The sequence below is a fragment of the Mesoplodon mirus genome (assembly GCF_964341445.2).
Source record: "Mesoplodon mirus genome assembly, chromosome: X".
Taxonomy (NCBI): Eukaryota; Metazoa; Chordata; class Mammalia; order Artiodactyla; family Ziphiidae; genus Mesoplodon; species Mesoplodon mirus.
In genome coordinates this window covers 40,940,506-40,964,607 of record NC_138981.1, presented here as the reverse complement: position 1 = coordinate 40,964,607, position 24,102 = coordinate 40,940,506, and positions in this window count along the sequence as shown.

Sequence of the window (24,102 nt, the reverse complement as noted above, 5' to 3'; positions counted from 1 at the left end):
CATGAGGGAAGAACTCTACTTCCTTAGAAGTCGATTACTGCCCAAACATTTTATCACTAGTGATGTTTTAACAGCAGGTCCAGAAGATGATGAAAACCCTGACAACACTGACAATAATGATGATTTCTAGATCAGGAAATTTGAAGATCTTCAAATTTTATCTGTAAGAGGACACCAAGCATGAGATCATTTTAAAACAGACCCCGTAAGACGTTTTAAATCCATCTTGAGGACTGACATTTTTTAGTGTTAACTTTTTGCTGATTATAAAAATAATGTATGTTCATCATTGAAAATTTGGAAAATACAGAGAAGTATGAGGAAGAAAATACAGTAGTCTATATTCCTATTTTCAGTGATGATAACATATTTGTGAATGTCATTCTGGTCATTAGTTCCATGAAATTTTAACATGGTTGAGTACTGACTATATATTTGATTTTCTTCCTATTTTTTAAACTTAGCAACTATATTTTGTCTCTAAATTCTTTGTGAACATTATTAATGATGCAATACTATTTTATTATTTAGATATATCATTTATTTGATTAATATTAGACTGTTTCCATTATTTTATAATTTGAATTTTTTCATGTACAAATAAATGTTTGCATTTAGAATTATTATTGCTAAGGATAGGTTCCCAGAAGTGGAATTACAGAATCGGAAGAGAGGAACACTTTTAAAACTGCTGATAAACATTGCAAAATTGCTTTCACAAAGATAATTCTTATTTTTATTTCCACTGGCAATATAGTAAACACGCATTTCACTTCCCCTTCCTTGCCAATTTTGCGTTTCATCTTTTCTTAATCTTCTATAATTTGATAGGTAAAAACATATTCTAATAGTTACTTTTAGTTTGCAGTTATTTGATTACTACCATTTTCAGTAGTTTATCACAAGCTTACTTAGTAATCGAATTTAGAATTTTGAGGAATATATACTCATAACATGGACTCATTTATAATTTGAGATCATATTTATTTTTGTGTCAATTTCCATTCTCTTTAATTTACAAAAATTTATTAACGTGTTGTGTATAAATGTTTGTTGAAAGTAATGTTCTCAACTTTTCTCATTTGTGTTTAATAATTCTCGACATTCAGTTTTTTTTTCTATCAATCAGATCTGTGTTTCCAAACACAATCTTAAATTTAAACTTAGAAATTCTGTACATGGAAGTATTAAATATTCATGTCTATTTTTTGTATTTACTTCTTGTATTGTTCGTATTTTCTTGGTTTTGATTTACAGTAATTCTTTACTCCAACTGAAATTTATTTCAAGTATTTTGTGTGGTGAGGATATAATTGATTTTGTTCCCAAATAGCTAAGTAATTTTCCAGCTCATTTTACTGATTAATTCCTCTTTTTGACCACTGATTTATGGTGCCACCTTTATTACACATTACGTGACTACCTGTCAATGATATACAGATTTATTGATCTGTCAAGGAATTCTTGCATCATGTAAAAAAAAGCTTTTAATAATTGAAACTTTATGATGCATGTTAAATATTATTATTTTGAATTTCTGCTTCCATTCAAAATGGAATAACAGGGACTTAGAACAATTTTTAATAGAAAAAAAATGAATGAAAACAACAGTTTTCAAACATTGGACATCAGGCAGTGGAGGCCACTGATCCCTGAGAGAGGATAAACAAATGAGTTGAGCAAGTTGAGCCTGCTGCTCAAAAAGAATTTCCTGGCAGCAATGCAGGGAGGGAGAACCCCAGTGAAGCTTAGTGGTTTCCCTGAGTTGAGTTTTCAGGACATATACTGAAGAAGAGAGTGTCTAAAGAGAGTTTTCCACAGATCTTGCATAGGGTCCTTTCAAATGAGAGCTGATCGATGCATGTGCATAAGAGAACTACCAGAGGCTGGGGAATGGAACAATCCAAAAACAGGAGAAGGAACAATCTCCAGAATTCACAGAGTCAAGAATAGTTTTTGATCCTACTAGTTAGACAGTAAAACCTCATAATTCACAGGGCATCAGAGAGAGTAATAACATGGATATTGACTGAATCATGAAATAAAAATTAGACCTTCACTAAAGGCTACTCAGGTCTCATCTTAACAAAGCTTAAAACAAAGCCCTAAAATAATCAAACTGTTTTCAAGTAGCTTAATTACATCCTAGAACAAAGCTTGAAATTTTTTTTAGGAACACAAAAATATCTAACTACCAAAAGGTAAAATTTACAGTGTCTAACAACCAATCAAAAATTATCAGGCATGCTATGACAAAGGAAGCAAGCATATACTATGGAGGAAAGGCAGCCTCCTCAATAAGTGGTGCTGGGAAAATTGGACAGCTACATATAAAAGAATGAAATTAGAACACTCCCTAATACCATACACAAAAATAAACTCAAAATGGATTAAAGACCTCAATGTAAGGCCAGACACTATAAAACTCTTAGAGGAAAACATAGGCAGAACACTCTATGACGTACATCACAGCAAGATCCTTTTTGACCCACCTCCTAGAGAAGTGGAAATAAAAACAAAAATAAACAAATGGGACCTAATGAAACTTGAAAGCTTTTGCACAGCAAAGGAAACCATAAACAAGACGAAAAGACAGCCCTCAGAATGGGGGAAAATATTTGCAAATGAAACAACTGGCAAAGGATTAATCTCCAAAATTTACAAGCAGTTCATGCAGCTCAATATCAAAAAAGAAACAACTCAATCCAAAAATGGGCAGAAGGGCTTCCCTGGTGGCGCAGTGGTTGAGAGTCCGCCTGCCGATGCAGGGGACACGGGTTCGTGCCCCGGTCTGGGAAGATCCCACATGCCGCGGAGCGGCTGGGCCCGTGAACCATGGCTGCTGAGCCTGCGCGTCCGGAGCCTGTGCTTCGCAACGGGAGAGGCCACAACAGTGAGAGGCCCACATACCACAAAAAAAAAACAAAACAAAACAAAAATGGGCAGAAGACCTAAATAGACATTGCTCCAAAGAAGACTTACAGATGGCCAAGAGGCACATGAAAGAATGCTCAACATCACTAATTATTAGATAAATGCAAATCAAAACCATAATGAGGTATCATCTCACACTGGTCAGAATGGCCATCATCAAAAAATCTACAAACAATAAATGCTGGAGAGGGTGTGGTGAAAAGGGAACACTCTTGAACTGTTGGTGGGAATGTAAATTGATACAGCCACTGTGGAAAACAGTATGAAGCTTCCTTAAAAACTTAAAAATAGGGCTTCCCTGGTGGCGCAGTGGTTGAGAGTCTGCCTGCCGATGCAGGGGATACGGGTTCGTGCCCCGGTCCGGGAAGATCCCACATGCCGTGGAGCGGCTGGGCCCGTGAGCCATGGTCGCTGAGCCTGCGCATCCGGAGCCTGTGCTCTGCAATGGGAGAGGCCACAACAGTGAGAGACCCACGTACCGCAAAAAAAAAAAAAAAAAAAAAAAAAACTAAAAATAGAGCTACCCTATGACCCAGCAATCCCACTACTGGGCATATACCCTGAGAAAACCATAATTCAAAAAGAGTCATGTACCACAATGTTCATTGCAGCTCTATTTACAATAGCCAGGACATGGAAGCAACCTAAGTGTCCATCGACAGATGAATGGATAAAGAAGATGTGGTACATGTATACAATGGAATATTACTCAGCCATAAAAAAGAATGAAATTTTGCCATTTACAGCAACATGGGTAGACTTGGAAGGCATTATGCTAAGTGAAATAAGCTGGACAGAGAAAGACAAATACAGTATTTCACTTAGATGTGGAATCTAAAAAATATAACAAACTAGTGAATATAACAAAAAAGCAGACTCACAGATATAGAGAACAAACTAGTGGTTACCAGTAAGGGGGAGGGAGGTAGTAAAGGGGTGGGGGAGTGGGAGAAAAGGAAAAAAAATTAGAATAGTTGTCCTTTGTGCTGTTGGTTATATATACTAAAGGCAAATGAAATAATATTTGGTGATTTTATAATACTAAAAAAATGCATATGTCCTTTTTCATGGCTGAGTAGTATTCTATTTCATATATATATATACCACACCTTCTTTATCCATTCATTTGTTGATGGACATTTAGGTTGCTTCCGTATCTTGGCAATTATAAATAATGCTTAAGTGAACATTGGGGTGCATGTTTCTTTTTGAATTAGTGTTTTTGTCTTTTTTGGATATATACCCAGGAGTGGAATTGCTGGATCATATGTTAGTTCTATTTTTAGTTTTTTAAGAAACCTCCATACTGCTTTCCACAGTGGCTGCACCAGTTTATATTCCCACCAACAGTGAGGAGGGTTCCCTTTTCTCCACATCCTCGCCAATATTTGTTATTTGTGGTCTTTTTGATGATAGCCATTCTGACAGGTGTGAGGTGATATCTCATTGTGGTTTTGATTTGCATTTCTCTGATGATTAGTGATGTTGAGCATCTTTTCATGTGTCTGCTGGCCATCTATATGTCTTCTTTGGAAAAACATCTATTCATATCTGCACATTTTTTTAATCAGGTTTTTTTTCTTGATGTTGAGTTGTATGACCTATTCATATATTTTGGATATTAACCCTTTATCGACCATATCTTTTGCAAATATTTTCTCCCATTCAGTAGGTTTTATTTTCGTTTTGTCAATGATTTCCTTTGCTGTGCAAAAGCTTTGAAGTTTAATTAGGTCCCATTTGTTTATTTTTGCTTTTGTTTCCTTTGCCTTAGGAGACAGGTCCAAAAAATATTGCTACAATTTATGTCAAAGAGTGTTCTGCCTGTTTTCTTCTAGGAGTTTTATGGTTTTCTAGCCTTACATTTAAGTCTTTAATCTATTTTCAGTTTTTTTTTATGATGTGAGAAAATACTCTAATTTTTTTCTTTTACATGTAGCTCTCCAGTTTTTCCAGCACTACTCATTGAAAAGACTGTCTTTTCCCCATTATACATTCTTGCCTCCTTTGTCATAGATTAATTGACCATAAGTGTGTGTGTGTGTTTATTTCTGGGCTCTTTATTCTGTTCCACTGGTTTTTGTGTCTGTTTTTGTGCCAGTACCATATCGTTTGGATTACTGTAGTTTTGTAGTATAGTTTGAAGTCAGAGCATGTGATACCTCCAGCTCTGCTCTTCTTCCTCAAGATTGTTTCGGGGCTTCCCTGGTGGCACAGTGGTTGAGAGTCTGCCTGCCGATGCAGGGGATGCAGGTTCATGCCCCGGTCTGGGAAGATCCCACATGTTGCGGAGCAGCTGGGCCCATGAGCCATGGCCGCTGAGCCTGCGTGTCCAGAGCCTGTGCTCCGCAACGGGAGAGGCCACAACAGTGAGAGGCCCGCATACCGCAAAAAAAAAAAAAAAAAAAGATTGTTTTGGCTATTCAGGGTCTTTTTTGCTTCCATACAAATTTTTATATTATTTGTTCTAGTTCTGTGAAAAATGCCATTGGTGTGTTGATAGGGATTGAACTGAATCTGTAGATTGCCTTGGGTAGCATGGTCATTTTAACAATATTGATTCTTCTAATTCACTAACACAGAATATATTTCCATTTGTTTATGTCATCTTCAATTTCTTTTATCAGTGACATAGTTTTCTGATTACAGCTCTTTTACCTCCTTAGTTAGATTTACTCCCAGGTATTTTATTCTTTTTGATGCGATTCTACATGGGATTGTTTCTTTAATTTCTCTTTCTGATATTTCATTGTTACTGTATAGAAATGCAACAGATTTCTGTATATTAATTTTGTATCCTGCAACTTTACCAAATTCATTGAGGAGCTCTAGTAGTTTTTTGGTGGTGTCTTTAGGGTGTTCTATGTCATGTCATCTGCAACAGTAAAAGTTTTACTTCTTCCTTTCCAGTTTGGAATAAAATTTTGCCATTTGCAACAACATGGATGGACCTGGAGGGTATTATGCTTCGTGAAATAAGTCAGACAGAGAAAGACAAATACTGTATGTTATCTCTTGTATGTGGAATCTAAAAAATAAAACAAATGAATAAATATAACAAAATAGAAACAGACCCACAGACATAGAGAACAAATTAGTGGTTGCCAGTGGGGAGAGAGAAGAGGAGAGGGGCAAGATAGGGGTAGGAGATTAAGAGGTACAAACTACTATGTATAATATAAATAAGCTACAAGGATATATTGTACAGCACAGGGAATATAGCCAATATTTTATAATAACTTTAAATGGAGTATAATCTATAAAAATTTTGAATGACTATGTTGTACACCTGAAACTACTGCTGTAAATCAACTATACTTCAATAAAAAATGGGAAAAAAGGCATATGCCGTTTGATTGAATGCCCTTTGACTGAAGGATTTCAGTCTTGAAAATCTCCTCCTTACAAGTAAATTACCAGTATATAATGATGTTTGTACAAAAATGCTTATTGTTAGGTGGTTCATAGAGGTAGAATGCTAGAAACAAATGGAATCAAAGAGGGAATGGTTGAATACATTATGTCCATCAACTGTAGACTATTATCCAATCATTGAAAAGAAGGTACCACTTGATTTGGAGGGATTTTTAGAGGAATGTTCAGGGGGAAAAAAGATGCACAAATAAGTGGTTGAGAGTCCGCCTGCCGATGCAGGGGACACGGGTTCGTGCCCCGGTCCGGGAAGATCCCACACGCCACGGAGCAGCTAGGCCCGTGAGCCATGGCCGCTGAGCCTGCGCATCCGGAGCCTGTGCTCCGCAGCGGGAGAGGCCACAACAGTGAGAGGCCCATAAACCGCAAGAAAAAAAAAAAGATGCAAAAATAGATGTGTAGTATGATCCACTTAGTAGTACAAATAAGCTATAACAAACACCCAAACGTGTGTATGTGTATATATGATTATATAAGCTTGGTAAGAACTATGGAAGGATACATGCTAAGTAGTCAACATGGTGTGTGTGAGTGCACTAATGCGTGTGCGCATGGGTGTGTGTGTGTGTGTGCAGGAGGACTGGCTGTCGGTGACAGTGGGGGGGTGGATGGAGGAGCCAAGCAAAAGTGAAAAAGGAAACAAAAAGTTTACATTATTGAAATATATGTATATGAACACATGTATGAATTCACGTAAAATTTAAAAAATGCATTTTAAAAAGAATGTTATAAATAACAATGCTTTGTGTGCTTCATATCCATACTTAAACAACTTTGGAATTTGAAGCAGACTCTTACAGATGTCTTTTGTTTTGAGAGCCTTGAGCTAAATAAAGGAAGCATTGTTTTCCTCTAGGAAGGATTTCAGGATCATGTAGTTCATAACTTCTGATCTTACTGCCAAGAAAATATCAGAACCTCAATCTATGAAATACATCCTTTGTTTTATGTCCACATACACACGCCCCCTCTCCATTGCTTTGTCTCAGGCATATACATCTGACCAACTTATTTTAAAATGTTTGTTGTTATGATCAGAATTCGATATTTTATGGTTGTTTCTGAAGCAATTGGAGGATAATATAAAATTTATCCCAGCTAAAATTTTTCATTGCTTTGGATGGTTTGGGTCTGAGCAATTACCTTGAAAAATCAAATAAAGAAGCTGTGCTTTCCCCCTAGAATTTAAATAACACCTGCTTTTTCTCAGGACAGTTGGATCAAGCCCTGTCATGTGCTATTTTACTATAAAGAGGTCCGAGATATGAAGCACCTTGGGCACCAACGTAATTCAGAATGACTTAAAGGGCACCAGCTGAATGAAAGGTGGTATCTTGAATCAACAGATGGGCTTAACAGCATAGGAAAAATACAAGAAGTATTTAAGTCTGAAACACACAGGACAATGTACAAGCTGCTGCTCCTTATCCCTAAAAATTAAGTGAACAAACAAACAAACAAAACCAGAAGGCTTCTTTAGGGGAAGTGAGATTCTCTGGGGTGTTTAAAAAAATGGAGGGACTATGGCTATTGTTTTTATATGGAAATGACAGGAGACTGTGACCAAGAAAGATAAAAATATAATTCAGGCACAATTTTTTTTTAATCTAACAGCCCTGGAGACTTGTTGCTGTTTGAAACTAACATATATTTGAATCTCAGCATCTAATAGTTTTATAGAAAGTTAACCTCAAGCTTAATTTTTTATGTCTCTCCATCCTGAATTTTGATCACACTGCAGTGGATAACTTGCCTGCAGAATCTAAACATGTGGGACTTCGCTGCTCAAATATTAATTTTGTGAATTTATTAGTCTCTAAGACAAAGCTTTAATGTGTCTGGATTGTGTGCATAAAAGAACTGTGGAACTACATGCACTGCCTTCCTTGTGGGACATTTTGGTTTGTCTCTATGCTACCAAGTGCACTTAGGGTCAGAAAGAAAATGGATGCAATTGACCCCAAAGAGTACTTTTAACTGGAAATGTAGTTAAAAGCTAACTCTTGAGTGATTTGAACCATCACTCAAAATACCCAAATTCTGGGCATTCCAAGTAACTTATATTCTTTTTGTTTTTAATTCTTTTGAATTTTTTTTCTTGACCATGCTAAATAGTAGGGGTTTTTTTTTTCTAAATTTTTATTTATTTATTTATTTTTGGCTGTGTTGGGTCTTCATTTCTGTGCGAGGGCTTTCTCTAGTTTTGGCAAGCAGTGTCCACTCTTCATCACGGAGTGTGGGGCTCTCACTATCACGCCCTCTCTTGTTGCGGAGCACAGGCTCTAGACTCGCAAGCTCAGTAATTGTGGCTCACGGGGCTAGTTGCTCCGTGGCATGTGGGATCTTCCCAGACCAGGGCTCGAACCCATGTCCCCTGCATTGGCAGGCAGATTCTCAACCACTGCGCCACCAGGGAAGCCCAATAGTAGGTATTAAGTAAATTTTAGTTGGACAAATTGGTATTTAAAACTCCCCCTTTGAGGCAGCTAATGGTGTAATTGCATCTGCTTTGATTCAGATCCCTCCACCCCTTTCCGGAATGATGGAAATACATACTCTTGACAGTCTATAGAGTCCCCCACATCCCCTTAGGTTACTGAAGTCAGCAAGATCAGCCTGAAATTCAAATTCTTTTCCAGCTTAAAATTATTCAGCAGCTTCCCTTAATTTTTAGGATACACTTCAAATTCTTTACCCTTGATATGCAAGCAACGTGATTATGCTCCTGTTTATCTCTCCACCTTAACCTTCTATCACATCCTTCAGATTCCCTTCCTTTTGGGAACTTTAAGACATCTTGTACAAACAATAAATGCTGGAGAGGGTGTGGAGAAAAGGGAACCCTCCTACACTGTTGATAGGAATGTAAATTGGTACAGCCACTATAGAGACGGTATGGAGGTTCCTTAAAAAACTCAAAATAGAGCTACCATATGATCCAGCAATCCCACTCCTGGGCATATATCCAGAGAAAACCATAATTCAAAAAGATGCATGCACCCCAATGTTCATTGCAGCTCTATTTACAATAGCCAAGACATGGAAGCAACTTAAATGTCCATCAACAGAGGAATGGATAAAGAAGATGTGGTACATATATACAATGGAATATTACTCAGCCATAAAAAAGAACAAAATAATGCCATTTGCAGCAACAAGGATGGACCTAGAGATTGTCCTACTGAGTGAAGTAAGTCAGACAGAGTAAGACAAATATCATATGATATTGCTTATATGTGGAATCTAAAAAAAGGGTACAAATGAACTTATCTACAAAACAGAAATAGAGTTACAGAGGTTAAAAACAAACTTATGGTTACCAGGGGGGAAAGGTAGGAAGGGGAGGGATATATTGGGAGATTGGGGTTGACACATACACACTACTATATATAAAATAGATAACTAATTAGGACCTACTGTGTAGCACAGGGAACTCTACTCAGTACTCTGTAATGACCTATATGGGAAAAGAATCTGAAAAAAAGTGGAGATACATATATATATATATATCTGATTCACTTTGTTGTACACCTGAAACTAACACAACATTGTAAATCAAATATACTCCAATAAAAATTTTTAAAAATAGACATCCTGGATGGTGTGCTGCATTCATAGAGCTACTATACCCTTCTCACACAATACTGAGTCTTTCAAAAACAGTCTATTCATCTTACAAATTCTGACTTCTTCAAAATGAATTTTTGTCTGTAACATCCTCCAGAAAGCCTTCCTAGTTAAAACTTAATTTTCAAGTAACAGATACTATTTAGAGGTAGGTTAAAGGGGTGTGTGTTTTTAATAAGTATGGGAACCGTGTTTTGGTCAGCAAATCATCATAGAGAAGAGAGATTTTAAGCTAAACCTTTAAGAATGGAGAGGATTTAGATAGGGGAAGAGACTCAGGCATTCTTAGGCAAGAAGGAAAGGTTTCAACGAAAGTATTAGAAGAAAAGGTACTTATGCCAGATTCTGAACTGAATGATTTTAGTATTTATTCTGTTCCCAGTATTACAGTTTATGAGTAGACATTCGTGCTTACCCTCTTGAAGTTAAAGTATAGCATCATGTACCTTTAAAGACTATTAAGTAAACTTATAAGGAAATTTCATAAGAAGATAAGCTCGTGTTATTACAGGGCAATTAGAGACTTTGTAGATTAAAAATAAGGACAATACATACTAAAGAGCTGACAGCGAGATTAAGTAAAATGGATATTGGAAATTCAATGAGAATTGGCCAAGAAGGAACTCTAGATTTAAATTCCTTGAAATTTAATATACTTTGCCCTAGGTAAGATTTATGGCTTGCATGCTTGTGGTCTTGTATTCTTAGTAAAATGCATCTAAGGCAAAGCCTAAGAATGGCAAAGAGAATGAGTTTAAGCTTACTTTGGCAAAGTAAGTCCTTTAAGGTGTAGGGTACCTGATATATTAATGCCTAGTTACAGGGCAGAGGTCATGGGATCTCAGTGGACTTATTATGGATAGTAGTAAAATTATGTCATGATTTGAAGTCAGTGACATTATCATGAACCAGCAATTAAAAGCCTTTTTCTCCACCTTTTTTTTTCTTTAAAAGAAATGTAATCATAAAATATATAGGTATGCATGAAAATGCACAGACAGTAGTTCCTTCTTTATTCTCAAACTGGGCAGGACCATGCTAAAATGCCATATCTATTCCATGCTCTCTAATGTAGGACAGATCTAGAGACCTAATAGTTCAAAGGAAAGTCACTTTGCCCAGGAGAACAAACTCCATAAAAAACTGTTATTATTTTTGTCTGAGAATGAGATGACCTAGGGGTCAACTTAACAGTGCTTTAAATATACAAAGCACAGGTTGATGAGAGTGAGGTTTATTTTTCCATTTCATTGAAAGAAAAACCAAAGCAAGACTTTAACAGAATGAAGCTCTTAGATAAGATGGAATGAAAGAAGGGCTTTTTGACAATAAGTATCTAATAAACACTCAAATGAATTACTCGATGACCTTGGAAATCTTCCAACCAAATCTTCTGTAGACAATTACAAGAGTGCTGGGCTGGGGATCAAAAGACCTTTAACCCTTAGTCACTAATTAGTTCCATGACCTTGGACAAGTTACTTAGTTTCTCTGGGTTCTAATTTCTTTATCTGTAAAATGACAGCTTTCGACTAATAAAGGACACTTTCAATTCTTACCTAGATTCTCATTTTGCTGAGATGATTCCTATCTCAAGTCAAGGAAATGGAATAGATTTCTTTGCTAGGCTAGCTAATGGCTGACCTCTTATGCTTTTCCTCTTAAAGCACTAATTCCTTCACATTTTCTTATCATTTCATCAGCACTCTGAAATAGAAAAATGCAAAATATCCTTTTTTTTCTAAAGATTCATATCAAACATATATTTACACTGAAAGGTCAAACTTCTATGTTGTTTGAACTTTGATGCTTTGCAAAGAGTACTATATGATTTCTTGGAGCTCTATACAACAATTCACCCAGTACCAAGAATAACTTCTATATGCTATGATGGAGGCAGATGTGTGAGTCCAAATGTGCCCAGAAGAAGGTATTCAGGCCAACTGAGGGGGTTCAGGGAAGGCTTCCTGGAGGACAGGACATTTGAAATGTATCCCAAAGAATGAGTAAGAAAGCATTCTAGTTAGGGTGGCCAGATACAATACAGACACACACTGAAATCTGAATTTCACACAAACAATTTTTTACCATAATTTTTAGTATAAATATGTCTCAAATATTGTATGGGACACACAATTATTTATTGTTCATTTGAAATTTACATTTAACTGGGCATTCCGATTTTTTTTTCTTTTGCTAAATGTGGCAACCTGAATTCCAGTCTCAGCTCTATCTGCTCTTCTATGCCTCTGACATACTACATTACTCATCTCTCTCCAAGGCAGTATTATCCCTTCTATAGCATCTTCCCAGAATGGCCATCCCTGACCATGGGGGCCCCACCCCCATTAAAGTTAATTACTCTCTACTATGTGCCAAGCCCATTCTTTAACATTAATCTCTATGTAAAGACATCATACTGTATTGCAATTATTTTTTATGTATTCAATAATATTTTATAAGGAGCCAAAAATACACAGCGGGGAAAAGACTGAGTCCTCAATCAATGGTGTTGGGAAAACTGAACATTCACATGCAAAAGAATGAAATTGGAAACTTATACCACTTTAGAAAACCTGAAATAGATTAAGGACTTAATTGGGATTGTAGGCATAAAACTCATAGAAGAAAATATAGGAGAAAAACACCTTGACATGGGTCTTGGCAATGATTTTTTAGATATGACACCAAAAGTTCAAACAATAAAAGCAAAAATAAATGAGAGACTTAATCAAATTAAAAATCTGCTTGGGCCTCCCTGGTGGCGCAGTGGTTGAGAGTCCGCCTGCCGATGCAGGGGATACGGGTTTGTGCCCCGGTCTGGGAGGATCCCATATGCCGCGGGGTGGCTGGGCCCGTGAGCCATGGCCGCTGGGCCTGCGCATCCGGAGCCTGTGCTCCGCAACGGGAGAGGCCACAACAGTGAGAGGCCCGCATACCGCAAAAAGAAAAAAAAAAAAAAATCTGCTGTACAGCATCAGTAACAATAAACAAAATGAAAAGACAATGTACAGAATGGGAGAAAATATTTTCTTCTTTTTAAAAAAATTTTTTACTGGAGTATAGTTGATTTACAATGCTATGTTAGTTTCAGGTGTGTATTACAATTATTTATTTAGTGTCTATCTTACTATTGGAACATAAGCATCTGGAGGGCCATGTCTTATTTATCTTGGTATGTTCAGAGTGCCCGGAAGTAGATGAGATCTCTGTGAACATTTGTTGCCTAAATGAATATATGGATGTAGATATGAGTGAATGGTTCATGTAACACTGATTTCCAAATCAATCAGAGAACAAATAGGAATGACACTTTGAATAAGACCATTTATATATTTTTTTCTATTTTCTTCTGCAAGTTGAGTATATTGGACATTTATCATGTAGTGGATATTTTTCTCCCTTTTGATTGCCCAGGATCTAAACTCCTTTCTTTTATTTGGGGAATCTGCTATTGAATTCACACAATGACATGGTGGGAGACAGGTCCTGGCAACTAGAGCATGGTCATGTGACCCAAGCCCAGTCAATTAATATGGACTTTAAATTTAGAGTGCATTCAGGGTTTGGAAATCAGAATGAATGATAAGGGGAGTTTAGGCTTTATTCTGCCATTGCTAGTGGTGGCCAGCAGTGCCCAAGGGTGACATGTTAACCAGGGAATTTTCCTTCTGCATGACTGTGACAGTCCTGAGTGCTGTTTGTCACCTATCTCCAGTTTTTTTCCTTCTTCTGGGAACATGGTACAACTTTCATTTCCTGGCTGCCTTGTGGTTGGGTGGAGCCATATGACCAGTTATGGCCACTGGCAAGGTTTGAGATGGTGGTTGCCTTATCAGCCTGGGGCCCTGAGCGACTATGCTGAGCAGAGGTCCTCTGTCAACCCAAAATGGATATGTGGATTGAGTAAGAAATAAGCCTTTATTGATTTAAGCTGCTTAAACATAACCTAGGCAACCCTGTAACTTTGGTTCCTGTTTATTTATTAGCCTAGTTCTTTAGTCTTCCCACTGATTCTGTTAGCCAACCTATATCTTTCCAACAAATCTTTGTTTCGTAAGATAGATAGAATTGATCTCAGTTGTTTACTCAAGAATATAAAGTGGCCCACTAGGGATATAGTGACAACTGTGACAGAAGATGGTCATTGCAATGTCCTACCTTTAATTTGTAAGAAGAAAGTTATTTGTGCCTAAGAGTTGTTTTCCCAAATTGTTATGAACAAGAAGTAGAATATCCAGGAGGAAAGAACATTGTCAGAAATCCTAACATTTTATGGCTCGGTAGCTATGCTACCTCTGGAATGCAGCTGTCACTGTTACCATTTATCTATTCCTCCCGGGTTGATGTGAAGGTCACATAAGAAATGTCATGTGAAATTGCTCTGTAACTTTAGCAAGGTTGTACACATGTGACAGCTTATTCCTCACCCAGGCTGGGACTGAACCAGTCTAGACCATGGAGAATTGAAGGAGTCCCATTGCAGTAACACTTGAGACTGAATTATTAAGTCTTTATGCAAAGAGAAGATCACTGCAACCACTGTGTAAATATGGGAGGAAAGTAGGAACCTTGGGAAGTAAGAAACCAAACCCTAAGACATCAGCTTGAGTTTCATCTGGGTTTGGGTACATGGCATGTTAGAAGAACATCTGCCTGGATGTAAGCTTTTTCTATACAGAATGGATAAATAACAAGGTCCTACCGTATAGCACAGAGAACTATATTCAATATCCTAGGATAAACTATAATGCAAAAGAATATTAAAAAAATAATGTATATATGTATAACTGTATTGCTTTGCTACACAGCAGGAACTAACAGAACATTGTAAATCAACTATACTTCAATAAAAAAAATAAAATAAGATAAGTTGCGCTTCCCTGGTGGCACAGTGGTTAGGAATCCACCTGCCAATGCAGGGGACGCGGGTTCGAGCCCTGGTCCAGGAAGATCCCACATGCTGCGGAGCAACTAAGCCCGTGAGCCATGGCCGCTGAGCCTGTGCTCTAGAGCCCGCGAGCCACAACTACTGAAGCCTGTGCGCCCAGAGCCCGTGCTCAGCAACAAGAGAAGCCACTGCAATAAGAAGCCCGCACACTGCAATGAAGAGTAGCCCCCACTCACCGCAACTAGAGAAAGCCCGCATGCAGCAACGCAGCCAAAAATAAATAAAATAAATGCATTTTAAAAAATAAGTAAATCAGGGCTTCCCTGGTGGCGCAGTGGTTGAGAGTCCGCCTGCCGATGCAGGGGACACAGGTTCGTGCCCCGGTCCAGGAAGATCCCACATGCCGCGGAGCGGCTAGGCCCGTGAGCCATGGCCGCTGAGCCTGTGCGTCCGGAGCCTGTGCTCCGCAATGGGAGAGGCCACAGCAGTGAGAGGCCCGCGTACCAAAAAAAAAAAAAAAAAAAGTAAATCAATAAAATAAGTTAAAAAAAAAGAAGAAAACCATCTGCCTGCCCTCCCAAGCTGTCACTGGGATGAGGCCAGAAGCGCTATAGGCTAATGGGGAGAGAATTACATCCAACTGAAGGTTCAGTTGAAACCTTGCTTCTTATCATGAGGCAATTGCTTCTGGATTCTTCTACTTGACAAAAGCATTGTATCAGACCCTTCAGGTGCATTGCCTCATATCCTGCTAGCACATCATTTACCCCCACTCTTGAAGTAGCAGCCCGTTTTGCTCAGGTATATGCTCATCGTTCTGTCATTTACCAGTTGTGTGATGTAAGGAAAGCCCCCATGCCTGGTAGTCATAGTGTCCTTCTGTGTGTGTTTTTACTGAGGAGGTGACTTGGGTTTCAAGTCATCTTGTAAATAGCCAAAGGTAAGGCTGTGACCTCTGGAATTTGGACTCTGCTACCCTTGCCCCTCTGACTTTGGCGACCTTTGCCCAGTTAGGAATTCTCAGTCGCTCTGCTATTGCTTGTGTGGCTGTTATTTTTCCTCACAGTGATTGGGTATACACTTACTTTATTTTAGAGTTATTTGTAGCTTGGCATTTCTGGTTTTGTACACTCTTACTCTGTTTAGCCTATTTTAAATAATTTTTCTATGAATTACTACTCTATTTTCTTTTCTATTCTTTGACCCTCTAAGATGTATACTTTAAAAAATTCTTCCCTTTGATTATCTCTTCATTTTCTATGACCTTTTATTTTTCAAATCACCTTTATAGTATTTTCATTCTTTTTTTACTTCCAAGATACTAACAAACTCTTTTGATTTCAACTCCTTACATTTTCACCATTTTGTTTAATTTTATTCAAATGTTTAATATGCTAAATATCCCTTTTTACTACAAGTTTTTAACTGCTACATTTCCCCATCATTTTCCCCATCATTTCTACAATTCACTGTAATTGTAACCTGCTGTTACAGTTTTTCAGGAAGAAACTGTTTTTTTTTTTTTTTCACATCCAGATCCCAAGCTGAGATATGTTCTTTTTCTTCTGCCTTTCAGGCAGGTGGCTTGTGTCCAATGAGCCCTTTCATTGACCCATTCTTCTTAGTGTTTGGGCTTCATCCAGCGGTCTCAGCTTCAACATCTCATGCAGCATGAGTCCAAAGCACTGCCTCCTATCCTGTGCTGCCCTTAAAAGCCAGTTCCCTTGGTTAGGAAAATCATCAAAGCCGCACTAGAGCTATAGTTTCATATGACCAATTTCATTTCCATCTGCCTCCCAAATTTTAACCCCTCGTGATTTCTATCACTTTCTTATTAACCTGGCCATACATTTATTTATTTATTTATTTATTTAAATTTATTTATTTATTTATTTTTGGCTGCGTTGGGTCTTCGTTGCTGCCATGGGCTTTCTCTAGTTGCAGCGAGCGGGGGCTACTCTTCGTTGCGGTGCATGTGCTTCTCATTGCAGTGGCTTCTCTTGCGGAGCACGGGCTCTAGGCACGTGGGCTTCATTCAGTATTGTGGCGCACAGGCTCAGTAGTTGTGGTGCACGGGCTTAGTTGCTCCACAGCATGTAGGATCTTCCTGGACCAAGGATCAAACCTGTGTCCCCTGCATTGGCAGGCGGATTCTTAACCACTGTGCCACTAGGGAATTCCCAGGCCGTACATTTAAAAAGATGTTTGTTATGTCTCTCTATGTTTTGTATTGAGATAAATTTCACATAACATGAAATTAACCATTTAGAAGTGTACAATTCAGTGATATTTAGTACATTCACCATGTTGTGTAACCACCACCTCTGTCTATTTCCACAACATTTTTATCATCCCAAAGGGAAACCCTGAACCCATCGAGCAGTTAATCCCCCATTTCCCAACCCCAGCCCCTGGCAACCACTATGCTGCTTTTTGTGTTTATGGATTTACCTACTCCAGATATCTCATATAAATGGTATTGTATAATATGTGACCTTTTGTGTCTGGCTTCTTTTATTTAGCATAATGTGCTGTCTGTTATATTTTATCTAGTGTTTTTAGCTGCTTTGGGTTGGGAGAATTTTCAGGACATCTAGTATATACATCATGTTGCTGGAAATAGAAGTCCTATATCTGATTATTACCGTGAGTAGGAAATTAAGGGACATTACTGAAAATCCTTTTCACTGATATTTATCTGTTGGAGTTCAGAAACTTTCACTCAATGTTTTACTTTTTTTTTAAAGCAAGAAAAAGAGAGTTTCCTCTAATATTTGGTCAATAATTCCCTAAAACAGTAGGCATTCAAAGTATACATTCATTTTATCCATATTTTGAATACACTAAATTGCACTTAATAAATTACTAGAAAAAGTGAATTTTTTCTAACTTCACTATAGGGAAAAAATTCTTGAATCAGGAAAAAATGTGTTGTGAATACATCTCCTTGCTTATCTCTCCCATAGGGATCAATTCTTAATGAACTTCCAAATACTAGTTAGAAGTAGCAATTGTTTCTCAAAGTGAGGAAATAGAGTCTCTAGGATAGTATAGCCAGAGGCAAACAGTATGGCACCTACCTCTTTTGATAGAATAATTTTGAATGTGCAAGATTTTCGTGCGGTTTTGAACTGATAGAACAGTGTTTATCAGCTGAAGAGATTTGCCTCTTGGGAGGTTCTCCAGATTTTCAAGGATCTTTCTCCTTTTCCTTTATCATGGGCAATTTTTCTTCTCCCCCAAATTGTAGATGAAGAAACATTTGTTAAAGGTAATCATCTCTGTAATTAGCCAGTAATAATCTGGCTTTCATTTTCAGATGCACTTATTTTAATGAGCAAATCTGATGAGGTCAACACAGGACCACTGAAGACAGGATCTTTGAAGTGAATGTGTGTGATCTTAATGGATGTAGTTCATCATTTGCCTTTTCATCACCCAGTATTCATGTCTCGCAGCACCTTTATTCATCTTAGAGATGAGCTTCTCAAATGCATAGGCCTTATTTGCTCAAATTGTCCCTTATTTGTCTCAGGTGGATAGGAAAAGAATTACATTAGAGACTTCTTAGACATCTAATTCAACCAGTATAGGGTGCTTTCATCTAGACCAATGGTTCTCAACAGGGGGTGTTTTCCCCCCCCAGGGGACATTTTGCTATGTCTGGAGACATTTTTGTTTGTCATAAACAAATGGCGGGGGAGGGGAGAGCAGTGGTGATGCTACTGGTATCCAGTGGGTAGAAGCCTGGTATATCATTTAGCGTTCTCCGGAGAAACAGAACCAGTGAGATGTACATATATAGATGATGAGGAACTGGCTCACCCAACTGTGAAGGCTGAGAAGTCCCATGATCTGCCATTTGCAAGATGGCGATCCAGGAAAGCCAATGGTGTAACTCAGTCCAAATCAGAAAGCCTGAGAACCAGAAGAACCAGTGGTTTAAATTGCAGCCTGAGGGCTGGAGATCAGATGAGATCTTTCAAGTCAAGCAGGCAGGCAGGCAGCAAGAAGGGCAAATTCTTCTTTCCTTCACCTTTTGCTCTAGTTAGGCCCTCAGTGGATTGTGTGATGCCCACCTACACTGGAGAGGGCAATCTGCTTTACTAAGTCCAAAGATTCACATGCTAATCTCATCTGTAAACGTTCTCATTGACACACCCAGAAATAATGTTTAATCTGGGCACTCTGTGGCCAGTCAAGTTGACACATAAAATTGACCATGATACCAAGAGTGCTGCTAAGCATCCTACAATGCTCAGGACAGCCCCCATAACAAAGAATCTTCCTGTCCAAAGTGTCAGCTGTGCAGAGGTTGAGAAACCCTGATCTAGCCTGAAGCAATTTCAGAATTTAAATAATGTTCCTTCTTGGTCTCAGATGATTTTTAAAAATTATTTATTTATCTATTTATCCATCTATCTATCTATTTATTTTTGGCTGCATTGGGTCTTAGTTGTGGCATGTGGGATCTTTCATTGCAGTATGCAGGCTTAGTTGCCCCACGGAATGTGGGATCTTAGTTCCCCTACAAGGGATTGATCCCGCATCCCATGCATTGGAAGGCGGATTCTTAACCACTGGACCACTAGGGAATTCCCTCAGGTGATTTTTAAAGACTTTTAAAAATGCATTTGAAGTCTGCCAGGCCAGAGAAAATGCTGTTCTACTAACACTTTCATAACAAAGTGTTAGCAATCTAAGATTTAGTCTCTCACTTTTTAAAAAAACATCTTTATTGGAGTATAATTGCTTTACAATGGTGTGTCAGTTTCTGCTTTATAATAAAGTGAATCAGCTATACATATACTTATATCCCCATACCTTCTCCCTCTTGCGTCTCCCTCCCACCCTCCCTATCCCACCCCTCTAGGTGGTCACAAAACACCGAGCTGATCTCCCTGTGCTATGTGGCTGCTTCCCACTAGCTATCTATTTTACATTTGATAGTATATATAAGTCCATGCCACTCTCTCACTTCGTCCCAGCTTACCCTTCCCCCTCCCCGTGTCCTCAAGTCCATTCTCTACATCTGCATCTTTATTCCCGTCCTGCCCCTAGGTTCTTCAGAACCCTTTTTTTTCTTTTTTTTTTTAGATTCCATATATATGTGTTAGCATACAGTTTTTTTTCTCTTTCTGACTTATTTCACTCTGTATGACAGACTCTAGGTCCATCCAGCTCACTACAAATAACTCAATTTCGTTTCTTTTTATGGCTGAGTAATATTCCATTGTATATATGTGCCACATCTTCTTTATGAGGAAACAGGCAGTCTACCTGAAAAAGAATTCAGAGCAATGATAGTAAATGATGATCCAAAATCTTGGGAATAGAATGGAGAAAATACAAGAAATATTTAACAAGGAGCTAGAAGAACTAAAGAGCAAACAAACAATGATGAACAAACACAATAAATGAAATTTAAAATTCTCTAGAAGGAATCAATAGCAGAATAACTGAGGCAGAAGAATGGATAAGTGACCTGGAAGGTAAAATAGTGGAAATAACTACTGCAGAGCAGAATAAAGAAAAAAAGAATGAAAAGAATTGAGGACAGTCTCAGAGACCTCTGAGACAACATTAAATGCACCAACATTGGAATTATAGGGGTCCCAGAAGAAGAAGAGAAAAAGAAAGGGACTGAGAAAATATTTGAAGAGATTATAGTTGAAAACTTCCCTAATATGGGAAAGGAAGTAGTTAATCAAGTCCAGGAAGGGCAGAGGGTCCCATACAGGATAAATCCAAGGAGAAACACTCCAAGACACATATTAATCAAACTATCAAAAATTAAATACAAAGAAAAACAATTAAAAGCAGCAAGGGAAAAACAACAAATAACACACAAGGGAATCCCCATAAGGTTAACAGCTGATCTTTCAGCAGAAACTCTGCAAGACAGAAGGGAGTGGCAGGACATATTTAAAGTGATGAAAGGGAAAAACCTACAACCAAGATTACTCTACCCAGCAAGGATCTCATTAAGATTTGACAGAGAAATTAAAACCTTTACAGACAAGCAAAAGCTAAGAGAATTCAGCACCATCAAACCAGCTTTACAACAAATGCTAAGGGAACTTCTCTAGGCAGGAAACACAAGAGAAAGAAAACACCTACAATAACAAACCCAAAACAATTAAGAAAATGGTAATAGAACATACATATCAATAATTAGCTTAAATGTAAATGGATTAAATGCACCAACCAAAAGACATAGACTGGCTGAATGGATCCAAAAACACGACCCATATATATGCTGTCTCCAGGAGACCCACTTCAGACCTAGAGACACATAAAGACTGAAAGTAAGGGGATGGAAAAAGATACTCCATGCAAATGGAAACCAAAAGAAAGCTGGAGTAGCAATTCTCTTATCAGACAAAATAGACTTTAAAATAAAGACTATTAGAAGAGACAAAGAAGAACACTACATAATGATCAAGGGATCGATCCAAGAAGATATAACAATTGTAAATATTTATGCACCCAACATAGGAGCACCTCAACGCATAAGGCAAATACTAACAGCCATAAAAGGGGAAATCGACAGTAACACAATCATAGTAGGGGACTTTAACACCCCACTTTCACCAATGGACAGATAATCCAAAATGAAAATAAGTAAGGAAACACAAGCTTTAAATGATACATTAGATAAGATGGACTTAATTGATATTTATAGGACATTGCATCCAAAAACAACAGAACACACTTTCTTCTCAAGTGTTCACGGAACATTCTCCAGGATAGATCATATCTTGGGTCACAAACCAAGCCTTGGTAAATTTAAGAAAATTGAAATCATATCAAGTACCTTTTCTGACCACAATGCTGTGAGACTAGATATCAATTACAGGAAAAAGTCTGTAAAAAATACAAACACATGGAGGCTAAACAATACACTACTTAATAACCAAGAGATCACTGAAGAAATCAAAGAGGAAATCAAAAAATACCGAGAAACAAATGACAATGAAAACACGATGACCCAAAACCTATGGGATGCAGCAAAAGCAGTTCTAAGAGGGAAGTTTATAGCAATACAGTCCTACCTCAAGAAACAAGAAACATCTCAAATAAACATCCTAACGTTATACCTAAAGCAATTAGGGAAAGAAGAACAAAAAAACCCCAAAGTTAGCAGAAGGAAAGAAATCATAAAAATCAGATCAGAAATAAATGAAAAAGAAATGAAGGAAACAATAGCAAAGATCAATAAAACTAAAAGCTGGTTCTTTGAGAAGATAAACAAAATTGATAAACCATTAGCCAGACTCATAAAGAAAAATAGTCTCTCACTTTTCAGTGTTCCAGCTCAAGAAACTTAACACCTATATTCTGGTTGGATATTTCCCAAAATACAATCCTTAAAACACTAATAGGTGACAAGGGTTCCCCTGGAGAGCTGTAAACAGACCTAAAAATGTAAATTTTTACATTGCATCAGTGTTTCTGATCACATGCAATTCCATAGACTTTTACTGAATTTTGTGGTACTAGTTCTTTTTCTACTGGAAAGTGCAATGAGTAGCATCAACAGCTATGGAATCTTTCTCTGCCGAAGTCATCCTCAGTCAAAAAATGATTGAGAACCACTGCTGTGAAAACTTTTCTTTTCAACAGCTCCTCCCGATCAGCCTCCTGCTGAGATGGTCCATTCTTTCTCTCTGCTACTCTTTTCCTATAGATCTTGGTCTTCCTTCAAGACCTACCTCAAGACCCTTCACACTCATGGATGCATTCATTTATTTGTTCACTCATTACACGCACTGAGAATTTACTAAACACCACTACCACTATGCTAAGGGCTAGGGACATTGGAAAACCCCCCAAAGACAGAGTTCCTTGAGTAGCTCATTGTTGGAGGAATTCTGACCTCTGTTAATACTTCCCTTTCCCTGCACCCCACAATTTAATACTTAATTATATCCTGCTACTTATTACTCTCAAATTGATTTTTTTGGCGTTGATTTCTCCTCCTGAACCAGAACAAGATATCTTTTCTGGCTAGGGTTGCTAGATAAAGTATGGGCCATCCAGTTAAATTTGAATTTCAGATAAACATCTAATGTTTTCAGTATGAGTGTGTTGCAAATGTTGTATGCAACACATTTATATTTTAAAAGATTATTCAAACAACAAAGTCCTACTGTATAGCACAGCAAGCGTTCTCTAGTGTTTTCCCTACATCTCCAAGGACATATGAGAGAGGCCTGGATGTGCAGTCAGGACTCAAACAAGCACTGAAATAAGCAGCTGTCTCATTCCTTTGAGGAACACAGAAAGTTAAAATACTCGTCCTCCAAAGGTAGGAACAGTGAGTAATTTGTTCTGGTTGATAGTGACATCATAGCTAAATCAGTTGTGATCTGAAGCAGGAGCAGGTTTCCAGGAAATGGTGGAGTTTAGGATGTAACTTCTAAAATATCAAATTAGGAGAGAAGAGAATCCATGCCCTAGGGATTTTTTTCTTCCCTCCAGGAGGATAGGGTGGATGACAGTCTGTCTTTTAGTCCCATCCATTCCAAGGTGAGTTTCACATAGGGCATGTATACTGATAATGCAGGGAAACAACTTGTTTCAGTCTCAATTATTTGGATAATTAATCACAGAAATTTAACCACAAATAGTATTTTTTTTTCCATCTAGCACTTTGCTATCAATGAACACTATGCTATTTCTGTGGTCAACATTGTAACTGAAAATACCCGGAGCTGTTCCTGAAATCTCAACAGTGATGAAATGACTTGACTTAACTGCCCAGAAAGCATAAACAGCCATTGCCAAATAGCATCCATTTTGAGCCCAGCAGGTCAGAGTTTCTGTTTGCAACCTCAACTACAAGTATTGCTTTTTGGAGCCTGAAAATGCCCTGCTATGTGGAATTGGTCGGTAAATGTCACACACATATAGTCCAAGTATTATATAAACAGGAACTACTGTCACACAAAATGCCATGACAACTTCACGACACGTGAGCTTTTTCATTCTTGTTTTTCATTGCCAGGAGTCCTGCATTTTGGCTGTATAAAAGGGTGCTATTTTTTGCAGGAGGAAGGAGTATCAGAGATGAAATTACTTCTTGTTCCTATTTAGAGCCTTCTGTCTGTCTCACTGTCTCACTATTAGGGCCTGCCTGACGCTGACATTGCTCCTTGGTCCCGAGGCTTTAGGTGGACTGCTATACGGACGTGACTGGAGATGTAGACCAAATA